The sequence below is a fragment of the Macaca fascicularis genome, chromosome 14 (genome assembly GCF_037993035.2).
Source record: "Macaca fascicularis isolate 582-1 chromosome 14, T2T-MFA8v1.1".
NCBI lineage: Eukaryota > Metazoa > Chordata > Mammalia > Primates > Cercopithecidae > Macaca > Macaca fascicularis.
This window is the reverse complement of record NC_088388.1, coordinates 75578260-75593648: the sequence shown is the minus strand read 5'-3', so window position 1 is coordinate 75593648 and position 15389 is coordinate 75578260. Positions and strand designations below refer to the sequence as shown.

At 51.9% G+C, this 15389-nt stretch overlaps 1 pseudogene; it reads left to right on the top strand.

Annotated features, from left to right (window-relative positions):
• LOC102133840 (guanylate cyclase D-like) overlaps nt 1–15389 on the top strand; it is a 94676-nt pseudogene that overhangs the window by 63377 nt on the left and 15910 nt on the right.

Sequence of the window (15389 nt, the reverse complement as noted above, 5' to 3'; positions counted from 1 at the left end):
ACCCACATACCTATAATAAAGTCTAATTTATAAATTAGGCATGGTAAGACATTAACAACAATAACTAAATAATAAAATAGAACAATTATAACAATATACTGTAATACAAGTTAGTGGATGTTGTCTTTCTGCCTCTTTCAAAATATCTTAGTATTTTGAGACCCTGATTGACTGTGGGTAGCTGAAACCACGGAAAGGGAAATTGCAGATAAGGGGGGACTCCCGCACGTCTCTGTCTGTCTCTGTTCTTCCCCGTATCACTCACCTTTTTGTCCTGCCTTGTTCAGTGCTCCTCTGTATCTCTTCTGCTTCTATTTATCTATCTCCAGCCCTCTCAGTCCCTGAAATTCTCATTTCTGGCCCAGCTGCTCTTTCTCTTGCCCGCATTTCTCCTCTCCTGGCTCTGCATCTCTCTAGCAAATGACAGAGATCAGAACGGGAAAGTGTGGGGAGCGCAGAAGAGTGGGAGAGAGGGAGGATTTTCTCTAGTCATTGCTGTGAATCTGAAGTGTTATGGTGGAGGACACAGCTGCTGGCCTGGCTTGGCTTACAGGACTCAGTGAACTTGGGTCTTCTGGGGATGCCCACTTCTTGGTGTTAAGAAGACTGTAGTGCCTGGAGGTGGTGACAGGGATGTGGGTGCTGATGGTGGCCATTCAGACAGTCATCCATCTGACGGATGTGGACTGAGTCCCTCTCATGTGCCATTACGTCTGGTGTCAGGAAGACAGTGGCGAACAAGACAGACCTGGCCTTTAAAGAGTTTCTATTCTGTTAGGGGGAGACAGCAGGCAATAACCAAATAACCAGATAACTAAATTCACATAGTGATAATGCCACCGAGAAAACAGAACAGGATACAGTGATAGAGGAGCGGGATGGAGTAGTGGCCAACAAGAGCTAGATGGGCAGGGAAGCGCACTTGAGGGGTGGCACTTGAGCTGAGCTCCAAATGGTAAGGAAGCAGCTAGATGAGGATCTGGATGAAGAGCAACCAGTCAGGGGAAGCAGCAAGTGCAAAGGGCCTGAGGCAGAGCGAGCTCCAGTTGATGGAGGAAAAGGAAGGAGGGAGTGTGGAGTGGCTGAGGTGTCATGGGTGATGAGACAAGAATTTGAGATGAGCTTGGGGCCTGAGCAGGTGAGGCTTTATGGGCCACAAGGAGTCTGAACTTATTGTAAGTAAAATGGGACTTGTCAAGGCCCTGGCTGCCTCCTGAGAAGATCCGTTTGAGACTTGAGGAAGAAGCCCACGACCCTGGACGTGCTCCACACCCTGAGCTTCAGACTCCCATCTGTACAGTGAGGGGGTTGGCCAGAACGACCCACAGGGGCCCTCCAGCTTCGAAAACAATTCTCCCTGGGGTCTACATTCCTCTGCGTCCCTGAATCCAGACCATCCCTGAGTCTCAGGCGTATCTGGAGGCGGGCAGCCTTCCACCCCCAGCCCTCTCTGGCTGCTGCATGAGGACTCTTGGCAACTTGGGAATGGTGCAACCGGGGACCAGCAGATGCATCAGGCCCAGGGGTTCCAGACCTGAGCCCGAGGCAGAGGGGCTGCATGGAGACAATGTTCAGTGCCCTCCCGGCCCGGCTGGGACTGACAGGGAGACAGAAATGGAAACGGGGAGAGGAAAGGTGACATCTCTGAGTCAGAGGCCAGACTGACGCTGGGAGGGGCGATGGCATCACTCCCACTGCCCTGCCCCCTCTCTCGCCTCCAGATTGGGCATCCAGCAGCTGCAGCTGGTGTGGGCGCCACCAGATCCTGCTGACAGCCCAGGAGCTCACCTTCATCCATTCGCCCCTGAACAGATGGATGGGTAGGGCCGGGGCTGAGTTGAGCGGACAGTAGACAGAGGCCCAGTGTGCGCTCCTGATCACACCTGCCCCCTCCAGAGGCTGCATGTGAATGATGAATGGGGAATTGTGGCAGATGGTGGGAGCCTGAGATCAGTGGCCCGGGGATCGGCAAAGAGTCTGCCAGCCCCCAGGAACCCACCAGTGTGGCCGTGTACCAAGCGAGGGCCTCTGCCACCCCCATGCCCAGGCCTAGGCAGTCAGTTTGGGAGAAGCCGAGGGAGCCTCTGTATGGCCTACTTCTGTTACAGACTGAGAAACTGAGGCCCGGATAGGAGCAGTGCCTTTCCTGGGTCACTTGGCAAACTGGCAGCAGGGCTAGGAGTGGGAAGTAGGACCCCAACTCCTGGCCCAGCATGGTTCATGACCTGACCTGAAGGAACAACCAGGTCCCAGGCACTTGGCCCTTGGTGCTGCCGATGCGGTTCACCCCAGGGCCTCTCTTAGGGACCAAGGCCAGCCTAGTTCACCCTCCTGTCTGCTTAGGTAAGGTGAGATCCTGGGTCTCCCAGGCCCTGATGTGTGGGGGGCAGCACCCAACCCGGGATAGCCTCAGGCAGAGCCGGGGTCGCCAGCTGGCAGGGAGGCTGGGCGGTCAAAGGTGAGCTCAGCGAGATCTCAGGATGCTGGGGATGCTGCCATTTCTCAGGTGCTGTCGTTCTGAAGTTCAACAATTCATGGATGCTACAATTCACCGACACCAAGACTCTCACGGTAGCTGAGCCAGGCTAGGTGTTTCTACAGAGGCGACATGAGCTGCTTGCTCTTTCTTCTCTACCTGTCCCCTGAGGGAATTCCATCTTTTTTTCTTTTCTGCTGCAAGGAGGCTTTCATGGTGTACAAAGAGTGTTTTGTCTGCTTCTCTGAGTTGGCTGACGGGCTGTAGGTGAGGCTGAGAAGGCAAAACCCATCAGTGATGGAAGAGAGAAGGCCAGGGTTATAGCTAGCTTTGGGCCAGGCCAAGGCAAGGGTAGAGCCCCCATCTGAGACCCCTCCTCTCCCACCGGCCCTTCTCTCCTCCCCATGAATCCCTGGGTCACAGAGCCCCCCACCCAAGCAGTTCACAGGGCTAGGGGTGTCATGAGGGCCTGAGGCCTGCAGGGCAAAGCTGATCTGTAGACCAGGGGCCAGCATACTTGACACACACCATCTCAGTAAGCCCCTGAGATGTGGGTGGGCGCTATCATCCTCACTTTACAGATTTGGAACCTGCAGCTGAGAGAACTGAAGTCACCCACTCCAGGTCACAGAGCTGGAAAGTGATGGTGTCAGGACTGGAACTGGAATCCTTCAGCCAAAGCCCGGCTCCCGGCTCTGCCTGGGTTATAGCAAATGTTTCCACTTACCAGGCTGTGCCTGGCTCAGAACACACAGAAGGAATGCATTGATGGGGAAGAAACTGAGATGAGAGAGGTAGAGGGGTTTTCCTGAGGTCCCACAGCTGAGCAGCAACAGCTAACCTCTTGCTCTTCCTTGAATAGGCTGAAGAAGTTTGAAGTGGGCTGAGACCTGGAACTGCGCCTGAGCTGCCTCAGCCTCCTCAGGAAGGCAGGGCTGTAGAGGGCACAGAGGGTGGGTGGGGAGCAACGCTGCTCAGGAGACCCTTACTGGTCCAGATTGGTCTCAAAGAGGAAGTTATTATTGCCATCATGATCCTGCCCATTGCCAGTGCCTCAATCACAGTAATTCACTATTGCTGTCACTGTCCCATGCCAGCATCCTTAAAGCCACATCACCACCCCATAACCCACAGTCCCCATAACCACCAGGGCACAGTGCCCTCCATCAATGCCCTCGCATGACAACTCATCATGAAGGGACCTCATCCTGCAGCCCCCTCCCTCCACCCATCATTTCTTTTATTTGCTGTTTACTGAGCATAAATTATGTGCCAGGCACTTATGTGCAGTGTTCTGGGCTTTGGGGATACAGAGTGGAGAAGAGAGACAAAGTCCCCTCCCTCAGGGAGATCCTAAGCACCTGTCATCACTAACCACATAAGCATTTTCACCTCCAAGATCGTCACCATCCTGAGAGGCACTGAGGGACAGAGACAGAGCATGAGACTTGAGTCAGGAAGATCCAGGTGAAATCTTGCCTCCACAGAACTCTTAGCTTCCCTGTAAAATGGAGCTAGTGATAGTCACCTTCTGGGGGATTATGATTGCAGAGAACACATGAAATAACCTAGAACTCTTCCTGGCAACACGTGAAATAACCTAGAACTCTTCCATGCTTTCGATACATGGGGAATTTTATTGATATCTCCAATATCACCACAGTCTGAAATAAAGTTCAGAAGGATTAAGACACTGGAAGTTAAGTTAGGCATTTCCCAGTGGGCATCTTGCAATGTATGTGAGTAGATTTTTTTTTTTTTTTTTTTTTGAGACAGGATCTTGCTCTTTCGCCCAGGCTGGAGTGCAGTGGCTGGATCTCAGCTCACTACAACCTCCAGCTCCCAGTCTCAAGCAATCCTCCCACCTCAGCCTCCCAAGTAACTGGGATTATGGGTGTGCACCACCACGCCCAGCTAATTTTTATATTTTTAGTAGAGACAGGGTTTCACCATGTTTGCCAGGCTGGTCTCGAACTCCTGGCTTCAAGGGATCTGCCATTCATCTACCTATTGACTCATTCACCCATTCACCACCCACTCACCAACCACTCATCCACTCACCCATCCATCCATCCACCCATTCATCCACCCACCCATCCACCCATCCATCTATCCACCCATTCACCAACCATGCAACCACCTATCCACAAACCACCCATCCACCTACCCAACAACTCACCGACCCACCAACCGCCCATCCACCCACTGACCAATCACCCACCAACCCATCCATCCACCCAGCCACCCACCCATTCACTCATCCATCCACCCACCCACCCATCTACCCAGCAGCCCACCAGGTACCCATTCACCCAACCATTCACCCATCACCCATCCACCCATCAACTACCCACCCACCCATCTACCTGCCTACCCACCAGCTACCCACCCACCCATCCACCCACCCATCCACCCACCCATCCATCCATCTATCCATCCACCACCCACCACCATCTATCCATGCATACATTCATCCATCCATCCTCCATCCATCCCTCACCACCCACCTGTTCATCCATCTGTCTGTCCATCTATCCATTCATTCAACATTTCTGATGCCTCTCCATGCTTAGCCTTGTGTTTGGTGCTAAGTGCAGGTGGCCTAGATGTGGATTGCACCTGGTCCAGCCCTCGAAGGCCCCCTGGGGGCTGCTAAGGTGCCCATTTCCCTGACAGATGCGGGAGCTGCAGTGTGAGAACGTCGCCACTGGGCTTTTTCGTGACCCCTGGGGTCAGTGCTCTGGTTCTGGAGAACCTGCTGCGGAACGAGGCTCTGCACCTAGACTGGACCTTCAAGGCCTCCCTGCTGCTGGATTTGATCTGCGTGAGATCCCTCCCTGGGCCTGGCACTGCAGGCAAGTGGGGAGGACAGGGAGATAGGAGATGCTCAGATTTCCCACAGCTGGGCTCTTTCAGCTTTGTCTAACCCAGGGATGTCCAAACAGCATGGCCACAGGTAAACGGGGAGGCAGGAAGCCTTTCTGGGGCCTCTGGGAATTCCGAGAGAACCAGGTTTCCTCTCTTTCGTTACAGATCCAATGGACCCCCATTATGTCCATCTTAGGGCATGAGGTATCTGCACCACTGATGTTTCCCTCCTGGCTGCCTCAAGCCCCAAAACTGTGTGGTGGACAGACACTTTGTGCTCAAGGTCACTGACCATGGTTATGCAGAGCCCCTGGACACTCAGCAGGCTCCCCAACCCTGGCCAGCCCCCGAATGTCAGCTCAGCGCAGGGGGCTGCCAGTAGGTTTTGGGGCCTCTGTTTAACCAGGTGTTTGTAAGGTCGGGGGAGAGGGCAATCTCCAGTCCTCTGGCACTGGTGACCTTGAGTTGATCGCTTCTCATCTCTGAGCAAGCTATAGGCTCTTTACCTGTGAATTGGGGAGAATAGATACACCCGGCCCGGCTTGGATGGTCAGTAGGTGATGGTGGCGTGACCCTGCCCTATGATTGCAGAGCTGCTATGGGCAGCTCCTGAGCTGCTGCCGAGGCCTGGGTGCCCTGGGTGGGGCACCCTCACAGGGGACATCTTCAGCACTGCCATCATCCTGCAGGAGGTGCTGCCTCGGGACCCACCCTACTGCTCCTTGGGATTCCCAGTGGAAGGTAGGCACCCTCCTCCCCCTCCTTGGCTGTCCTTGGCTAGAGTCTCTGACTAGTGGGAAGCTCTATGGCAATCAGGAAATCTGGGCCTGAAAATAACCACATAGACACGCACGCCTAAAGTCTGACCATGAGAACTTGACTTAAGCTGGGCTGCCTTCAGCAACTCTGCCAGAATAGCAGCTGACCCACTCCAGGGGCTAAGGACGTTGCGCTCTGGGTGAAAATTTCCATCCCGCCTTCCTCCCCAGTGTCACCGCCATGCCTGTAGGTGCTCATGCCCCGACTGCACCTCCCCTCCATGCCCAGCACAGGCTACACAGAGCTCAGCCCTACTCCAGCTGTGTCACTGTCTTACTCTGTGACTTTACGCAAACCGCTTACCCTCTCTGAGCCTCAATGTTCTTTCTCATCTATAAATGGGAATCCAATAACAAATGTGCCAGATCCCCAGTCCCGTGACCAATGTGGCCAGGCTGCTCAATACCAGGGGGCTTCGTTACCTGCCCAGGCAGGCTCCTTCAGAGCTTCTCTGTCCTCACACTTCTGGCTCCCCAGGATAACCACTGGCTGCTTCCCCATCATCACCTGGCCTGTACACACTTTATCTCTTCCAGCCCCAGGGCCAGGGCCCGACTCCAGAAATGTTTCCTCCCCTCTGTGCTCTCTGTCCGGGCTCCCTGGACCCCAGACTGCTCTTTCTGTCATCCTCCTGCTGCCTCTTCCCAGTCCCAGGGACCTGGTACTCCACAGACACCTGGGCACCTTGGCCCACAGTGCAGACCAGTACAGAGCTGAGCCCACCATCAGATCCTACCCCAATGGATAATCTTTAACTCACAGGAGGCCTAGCCCCACTGCCTTTCTCCACCACAGCACTGCCCCATGAATAATGAGCATTCCAGGCCCAAATTTATGAGGTGGAGGAGTGGGAAGAAGGGGGGCTTTGTCAGACCATTTGTTCAACACTCCTTGGCTGCCTCCCCATCCTCTGCCTCTGAGGAGGGAAGGGCTGGCCAGATGGGATCTGCAAACCATGCCACCAGTGCAAGGCACTCCAGGCCTCGCTCCGTCCAGCTTTGGGTGCAGGGACCCAGGCCTGGAATGCTCTGGCCACCCGTGAGGAGGCTGTCAGCCTAGGGCCCACTGCTTCCTGCTGTGTGCTTTCCTTGGCCTCAGGGAGTACAGGGCTCAAGCCACAGGCTCCAGGGAACACCAACCTAAGCCCAGCTCCACACCAACTTGCCTCATGACCTTGAGTAAATTCCTTTTAGGCTCCAAGCCTCAGTCTTCTCATCTGTAAAATGGGAACCATGATGTCTGCCTTCCAGAACAACTGTGAGGATTCAGTGAAATGCTGTAAACAAAGCGCCTGGCATGCAGTGGGAGCTCAATAAATATCTGTGAGGTGATGTTAGGAGTGTGCTAAGGGGGGTCCCAGGTTCCCTCCTGACTCTAACATCTCTTTAGGATCCTGTGGATGGGGGGGTCACTTTGCAGTTCCCAAGGCACTTTCATGTGCATGATACCATTTGACAACCCTGGGAGGTAGCTAATCGCCCCTTTTTTAGAGTTAAGTGAGACTCAGAGAGGAGAAGGGATTTCTCAGAGGGAAAGCTGTGGACCTGGGATTGGGTGGACATCCCTGGTCCAAGCTCAGTGTTCTAAAATCTCTTGGAGTCATCTGTGGGGCACCCTCTTAGAGCCCAGCCAGGTCCGGCCAGAGCTGGACGCTCAGACTCCTCCCTCAGCCCTCAGCACTGTCCGTCAATCATGGCTATGTCTGGGCTGCGGACAGCATGCCTGGTGCAGTGAGGGGAGCATGAGACCTGGCCTGGCCTGGGGCAGGGGTTCCCAGCATGTCCACATATGAAGACTCCATTTTAATGTCAAAAATGGTTAGAGCCTCACATGCTACTATTTGACTTCTAATATCCACTAACTGAGAACATACCCAGTGATAAAATCTGCTGTGAAATCAGCAACACTTTGAAACGGGTTTGTATTGTATTCATTACAGTGCCATCTGCATACCTTTGAAAAACAGCAGTACATGTGTGCATGTGGTGTATGGTTGGTTCCATCAGCACACAGTCCTTTGTAAGCACATACGACTTCCCAGATCCCACACTCTGGGGCCCTCAGGGTCTAACGCCTGTAGGCTGGGAACCTCTGGGCAGAGGAGATCGTGCAGGCTGGGTGCAAACCAGGCCCAGGTCTAGTGTCTGCTTTTGACTGGCCCTATGTAGGTACCTGATTTCACTCCCAGGAGCCTCAGTTTCCCTGTCTGTAGAATGGGATGGTGACTCCTGCACTATCCCCAACAAGGCCAAAAAGGGATGGGAAGGGGACTGAAACCCAGAAAGAAACTTCTCTCTGGCTCCAAGGGCTCCCACCTCCCTCACTCACGAGAGGAGGATCCCAGCCATCCTCGGAGGAGATTAACCCATTCTGCTTTGCGACAACCCTTGCAAGTACATAATGTGGTTGTGCCCGTCTTCCAGGTGAGGAAGCTGAGGCTCAGAGAGGTGATGCGCCTTGTGTGTACCGTAAATGGGTCATCTGAAGTTCCGCTCTGATCTGTGGACTCCAGAGCCTGAGCTCGGTGTCAGCCCCTCTTCCTCCCAGCCTACTTTAGAATCGCTCGGCTCCCCATGGCTCTCCAGCAGCCCCCCGAGGCAGAGGTTATTTCCATCAGTTGTTAGGTGGGGAAATTGAGGCTCAGAGTCACAGCAGAACTAGAACACTGACTTAGCCTGGTGTGGAGACAGGATGACGCGTGGCCAGGTTTTCTTGAGTACAGAATCATAATGATGATGATAATGATAAGCAGGCAGTGTCGTTCACACCTGTGGGGAACCGGCACGCCAGTATCTGAGTGGCAGGGCTGCAGGAAAAAGCTGCACTGTCAAGGTTTCAAGATCATTGGTGGTCGTCGTTGGCAACAGAGTAGCGGCAGTTGTTGTGGGGCCTGAGTGTGGGGGAGAGTCTGCCAGGTGCCGGGCACCTAACATCCATCATCTTCTACCTCAGCACTCTTCTCAGGAAGGCAGTTTATTCAAGACCAGCCTGACTAACATGGAAAACCCTGTCTTTACTAAAAATACAAAATTAGTTGGGCATGGTGGCGCATGCCTGGAGGCTAAGGCAGGAGAATCCCTTGAATCTGGGAGGCGGAGGTTGCTGTGAGCCGAGATCACGCCATTGCACTCTAGCCTGGACAACAAGAGCGAAACCCCGTCTCAAAAAAAAAACAAACAAACAAACAAAAAAAAAACAAAAAAAACAGAAAAGAAAAGAAAAAAGAAGGCAGTTTATTATGCTCATTTCACAGATGGGGAGACTGAGGCTCAGAGAGATCATTGTCTTCTCCACCATCCCCTAGTATTGTGATGGCAGATACAGAATTCAAAACCAGCTCGCAGTTCTCCTGGCTCCCAGTCTGAGACCCTTTCCTTGGCCACACCCAGGGTAGACCCAGGAGAGCAGCAATGCTGCGTCCACTGGCCAGCCATACCCTGGACACAGGAGCTGAGGAATATCCTCAGGCCCAGAACCTGGCACTGCTGTAAGCCTACCCTGCCCACACTCTCAGGATCTGAGGCCAGGCTCCTTTCATGACCCTTCCCAGAACCCCAGGCCCACCCACATGGTGTTTGTTGCAGAAATCATCAGGAGGGTGGCATCTCCCCCTCCTCTGTGCTGGCCGCTGGTGACCCCTGAGTGCTGAAGCAGTGCTGGGAGGAGCTCCAGAGGACAGACCTAGCGTGGACCAGATCTATAGCCAGGTGAGTGCTCCCCAGAGGAGTGGGTGCTCACAAAAAATGGCACATTTGTTCAGCTCACTTAGCCTACTGCAAGCCCTGTGCTTTCCCTGGGACCTGGAAAGTCATGCAGTAAGAGGCAACTGCCCAGCGCTGTCACCCCTGAGGTCTGCCCTTTAAGGAGAGCTTTCTCAGGACCACCGGTTCCAGGGACATTTATCCCCTGCCTTCCTGAGTGTCAAGCCCCATGCTAAGGGCCATGCTTCCCTCCTTTCATCCTCGCCACAGCCCTCTGAAGAAACAGTGTTAGTTTCTTGGCTTCATGGGAGAGAAATGAGGCCTGGAGAGGCGGGGGCACTTGCCCAAGGTAACTGAGTGAGTGAAAGGTGGGGCTGGAGTCCAACCCAGGTCTGTCTGCAGAGCTGTGCCAGCAACCCCACCTTGTACCAGGCCTCCTGGCACCAGAGGAGAGAGGCCATTGTGGCTATGGAGACAGTACTACTTCCTGAGTCAGTGAGGGGAAAATGTGAGGAGCCCTGGGGCACCCCCAGGACTGCCTTGGGGATTTCAGTGGGAGGGGCAAGGCAAGTCTGTGCAAGCTGTCAGGGCAGCAGTGGAATGTGTGAGTGAGCAGTGGATTGAACATGACCAAGCTGGCTGATGGCTTCCATGGGGCCAACCCATCAGACCCAAGGGGACTGTGCCTCCCCTCCCCATCCTACCCTCCCCATCCTCCACTCCCCAGCTGTGGTGGAAAGTTGCCAAGGAGCAGTTTAGGGAGCAATAAAGGGGTTAGGACAGGTGACGAGAGGGAGAGAGGCAGCAAGGCAGTCCAAGGAGACGCACACAGGTGTCCTTTGAGAAGCCCTGCCCATCACCTCTCTTTCCACACCCCCTCCACACTTAGCTCTGGCATCAGGGGTGGTGCCCCCCTCCACAGATGAGAAATCTGGAGCTCACAGTAAATGACCTCTAAGCAGTCACCATAATGGTGGGTAGCAGCACTAGGATGAGCAACCAGTTTATAAAGCACCAGCCTGGGATCTTTCCAGGGGATCAGAGGTTGCCATGGCCCCCTGTGAGGTGGGGAAGAGCTCTTGCCCTGAGTGAGGGGCGACTGTGGGATTCTTGCCCAAGATTCCTGCCCAAGGCCCAACAGCAAACAAGGCTGAGATGGGCACACATGAATTCAGCCTGAAGAAGGGGGAAATGGCATCATACTGTGGGGAGGTGAGGGGTCAGATGCCTGGATTCACATCTATGTGAGAATCCAGTGGATATCATCCCACTTACCCACTGTTTGACCTTGGACAAGTTAATGTTCCTATTGGGCCTCAGCCTCCCTGTATGTTTCCTGGAAAGATAACTAACCCTGGCCTAACTCTCCAGATAGGTGTGACCATCCAGTGAGATAACTAATTTTTTTTAAATGTAGCTCTTTGAGAAGGAGAGAGTGAGTAAGGTACAAGAGAAAGAACACTGACATTAAAGCCAAAAGGCCTGGGTTTAGGGAGGCAGAGGTTGTGGTGAGCTGAGATCATGCCATTGCACTCCAGCCTGGGCAACAAGAGTGAAACTCTGACAAAAAAAAAAAAAAAAAAAAGCTTAGGTTTATATTCATTTCACATTGTTCTAGGAGTAGTAGCCAATGCAATTAGACAAGAAAATTAATATTGCAAAGGAAGAAGAAATATGTATAATTCCAAATGATAAAATAATTCAGTGGGGAGGGCTGGTGATAAAATTAATATAAAAGACTTTAGTTTGAAACTCAGATCCACCACTGTGTGCTCCTTGGCAAGTTATTCCACCTCTCAGATCCTTTGTCTCTTCATTTATGAAATGATGACCTTCCATGCAGAGGTGACCTTGGAGTTGGCTTCAGGTCCTTGTTGGTGTCTCAGGGTCAGCAGCTGTCATGCCCACCCCGTAAAGCTTGTGCCTCTGCTTTTCTTGGACAATACAAAATAGGTGCACTTCAGGGCTGCTGCCACTCCCTACCTTGCAGACATTTGGTTGAGAGACGTGGCATTAATGGAGATTGGATGTGCATACCTACACACACACAACACACACACACAGAGCATGCACACACACTCACAAGTTCAAGATGCTGGATTTTGACAAGCATGAACCCCTTCACTTTGACCATCACTGATTTGCTTCTCCTACTGACTGCACTCTGGGAAGGTGCAAGCAACACTGGGTAAGGTTCTGGCAAGTCTTCCTAGGAAAACTGCTGCCAGATTTCTTTGCTTGGCACTAGGAGTAGTTGTATTTCTTTTGAGCAATTAGTTTAATGTTCCCTTGTCTTATGGACCCCATGGATTGTGTAATCTATATTTCCCTCTTTGTTTTGTTGCTAGGAAGTTCATATCCAAAATAGTGACCAAATTCTAGCATGGATTTGGCATACAGATTTCAGTCCTAGATTTGCCTTTTTTTTTTTTTTTTTAAAAAAAAAAAAGCCTTTACTCTCCTTTGGTCCTAATATCCGCATATGTTTATTCTTTTATTGTGTGGTACTGCTTTTATTCTTCTTCATCCTTAAAATTTTGGAGGAACAAAGTAGAAATAGAGATAGATTGTACATATAAATAATCTACATATATTCTTTCCATCTATCCACCCATCCATCCACCTACCCTTCCATCTGTCCATCCATCCATCTATCCATCCATCCATCCATCCATCCATCCATCCATCCATCTGTCCATCTGTCCGTCCATCCATCTGTTTGTCTATTATCTATCTATCTATCTATCTATCTATCTATCTATCTATCTGTCTGTCTGTCTGTCTGTCTATCTTTGAGAAGAATAAAGAATCTCACAGTGTTGTTGTGAGACCCAGTGCAAGAGGGTTGTGTTTGTTAACCATAATGCTGTGCTGGGTACAGGCTCCTTTGCAAAGTCCTCTTGCTGCCTGCCCACCCTACACAAAATTAACCCATTAATCTGACACAAAGCTGACTGCACTTTTCCCTTGTCAGAGCCACCGTCCCCCTGTCATTTACATATCTGTTCCCCACAACAATGCAGCTCCTTCAAGCGGGGATTCTGTTTGGTGCATTTCCGTGGCCCTAGACTCCCAGCTGAGGACCAGGTGTGCTGACTTTCATGTCATTTTGGCATTTTTGTTCCATCTTCAGTTCAAACGCATCAACCAAGGCAAGAAGACCAGTTTTGCTGACTCCATGCTGCGGTTGCTGGAGAAATATTCCCAGAACCTGGAGGACCTGATCCAGGAGCAGACTGAGGAACTGGAGCTGAAGAGAGAGAAGACAGAAAGGCTGCTCTGTCAGGTGATTCCCCTGTGAGTGGCCCCTGGACTTGAGTGTACCTCTAGCCTCAGCTCTAAGCCCAGGGCCTGGAATACAGTAGGTGCTCAGCAGATCTGGATTCCATGAATTTATTCAATTCACTCATCCATGTTTATTTATCTAACATTCTTCTTATGCAGCACATTACTTTGTTTAGTTAGTTTTGTTTATTATTATTATTTTAGATACAGGGTCTCACTATGTTGCCCAGGCTGGCCTCAAACTCCTGGCCTTAAGTGTTTCTCCTTCCTCAGCCTCCCAAAGTGCTGGGATTATAGGCGTGAGCCACTGCACATGGCTTATACAACATATTTTTATAGAGCCCTCACCATGTGCCAGGTACTCTGTCGGGCACGTGAGTGGAATTTCTGCTCTCTCACATCCTTGGGAGCAAGGAACTAGGCACAATGCTTCCCCCACCCCAATATCACTTCACAGGAAGTCATGTCCAGACAGGGCAAGTATTCACTCCAGGGCAGTCAGCACACCAACGGACTTGTACCAGATCTGCTGATGCTCAACACAGTTTCCTCCCAAATATCCCTTCCTAGCCTCCAAACTGTCAAAAATAGGCCCTCATACCTTATGTGTCTGGCCCCTCCCATCCCTTCAGGTCTGTGGCTGACGTTCTGAAAATGGGGGTAACTGTGGAACCACAGGGGTAACTGTGGAACAGGTTACCATATACTTCAGTAATATTGTAGGTTTCACCATCATCTCAGCCCTGAGTGAACCCATTGAGGTGGTGGGTTTGCTCAATGATCCCTACATGCTGTTTGATGCTGTTCTGGGCAGCCATGACGTGTGTAAGGTGAGAATACCAGGAGGCTGGCATTCCATTCCTCCTTTTACTACTGTGTCTTGATGGTACTATTTATTTATGTGTTTGTATCAGCTAGCTATTGCTGTGTAATAAATACCCCCCAAAAAACTCAATAGGGTAAAATGATAAGCATTTACTATTGTTCACAAGCCTATGGGGCCACCAGAAGGTTCTTCTGGACACACTCATGCATCTGTGGTCAGCTATGGGTGAGGTGGCAGCTCTGCTGATCTCAGTTGGGTTCTCTCATGTCTCTGGAGCCTTGGCCAAGAGAACTCAGTTCTGTTCCACAGCCTATCTTCCTCCAGCAGGCTAGTCCGGGATTGTTGACATGATATGGCAGGGTTCTGAGAGAGAGGACAGAAGTACACAAGGCTCTTGAGATCTAATCTGGGATCAGGCATATTACAATTTCTGATGTATTCTATTGGTCAAAATGAAAGACTAGTTCAGATTCAAGAGCTGAGGAAACAAAGTCTACCTCTTGATGGGAGAAGCTTCAGTCTCGTTGCAATGGGGTGAACATGGAGCGGGTGAAGGATGTGGGCCATTTTGCATTTAATAGACCACAGTGTTTACTTGTCCATTGTCTGTCTATTCATCCCTTTACAATCTTATCAGCAGGCTTTTCTGTGCTTGACCCTGTGCTGGGCATGAGCAGACAGATGACTCAGCTCCCATTCCTATGCTTAAGGAGCGCTCAGTCCTATAGGTAAAAGATGATGACCCGCAGTGAAAGTAATAATCCTGGGAGGCGGAGGAGGCTGAGATGGCCCCAACCCAGCTAGGGGTAGATGTGTAAAGAGCAGGGAAGACTTTCTGGAAGAGGTGCTGTCTTCCCAGCATTGTCCCATCTGGGAGTGGCAGCCCCAGGCAGGCAATGGGTGAAAAATGTGCGAAAGCCTGAGGCTTCAGAGGGCCTGGTGAGTGTGGGGAAGCTGAATAAGCTGGGCTGACTGGGCATGAATGGGCCAGGAGTGGGGAGCTGGAGGCACTGGAGAGGACAACAGAGGCCTCAGCAGGGCCTTCAAGCCCCTCCCTGTGCACCTCTCAGTCCTGGGTTTGAGTCCCAGCCTGGCCACCAGCTTCTGTGTGGCTTTGGGCAAACAGCTTCCCCTCTCTGGGCCTCTGTTTCTTTGACTGTGAACAGGAATGGCGACCACAGTTCTGGGAGGGCTCACAGAGGATGGGAGGATCCTGGCCCCCATGCACAAGTGGATGTCAAGCACGGAGTGTGAAAGGGAGACACCTCCTGCCCACCACTTCTCCATTCTACCCGTGCTGTGGGGACCTTCCAACCCCAACACTGCCCCTTGTTCTGATCCAGGGGGTCTAGGGGCAGCTTCAGACATGGTGGGGAAGGTATGGAGGGAGGTCCCAGGAAACACCACGCCAAGG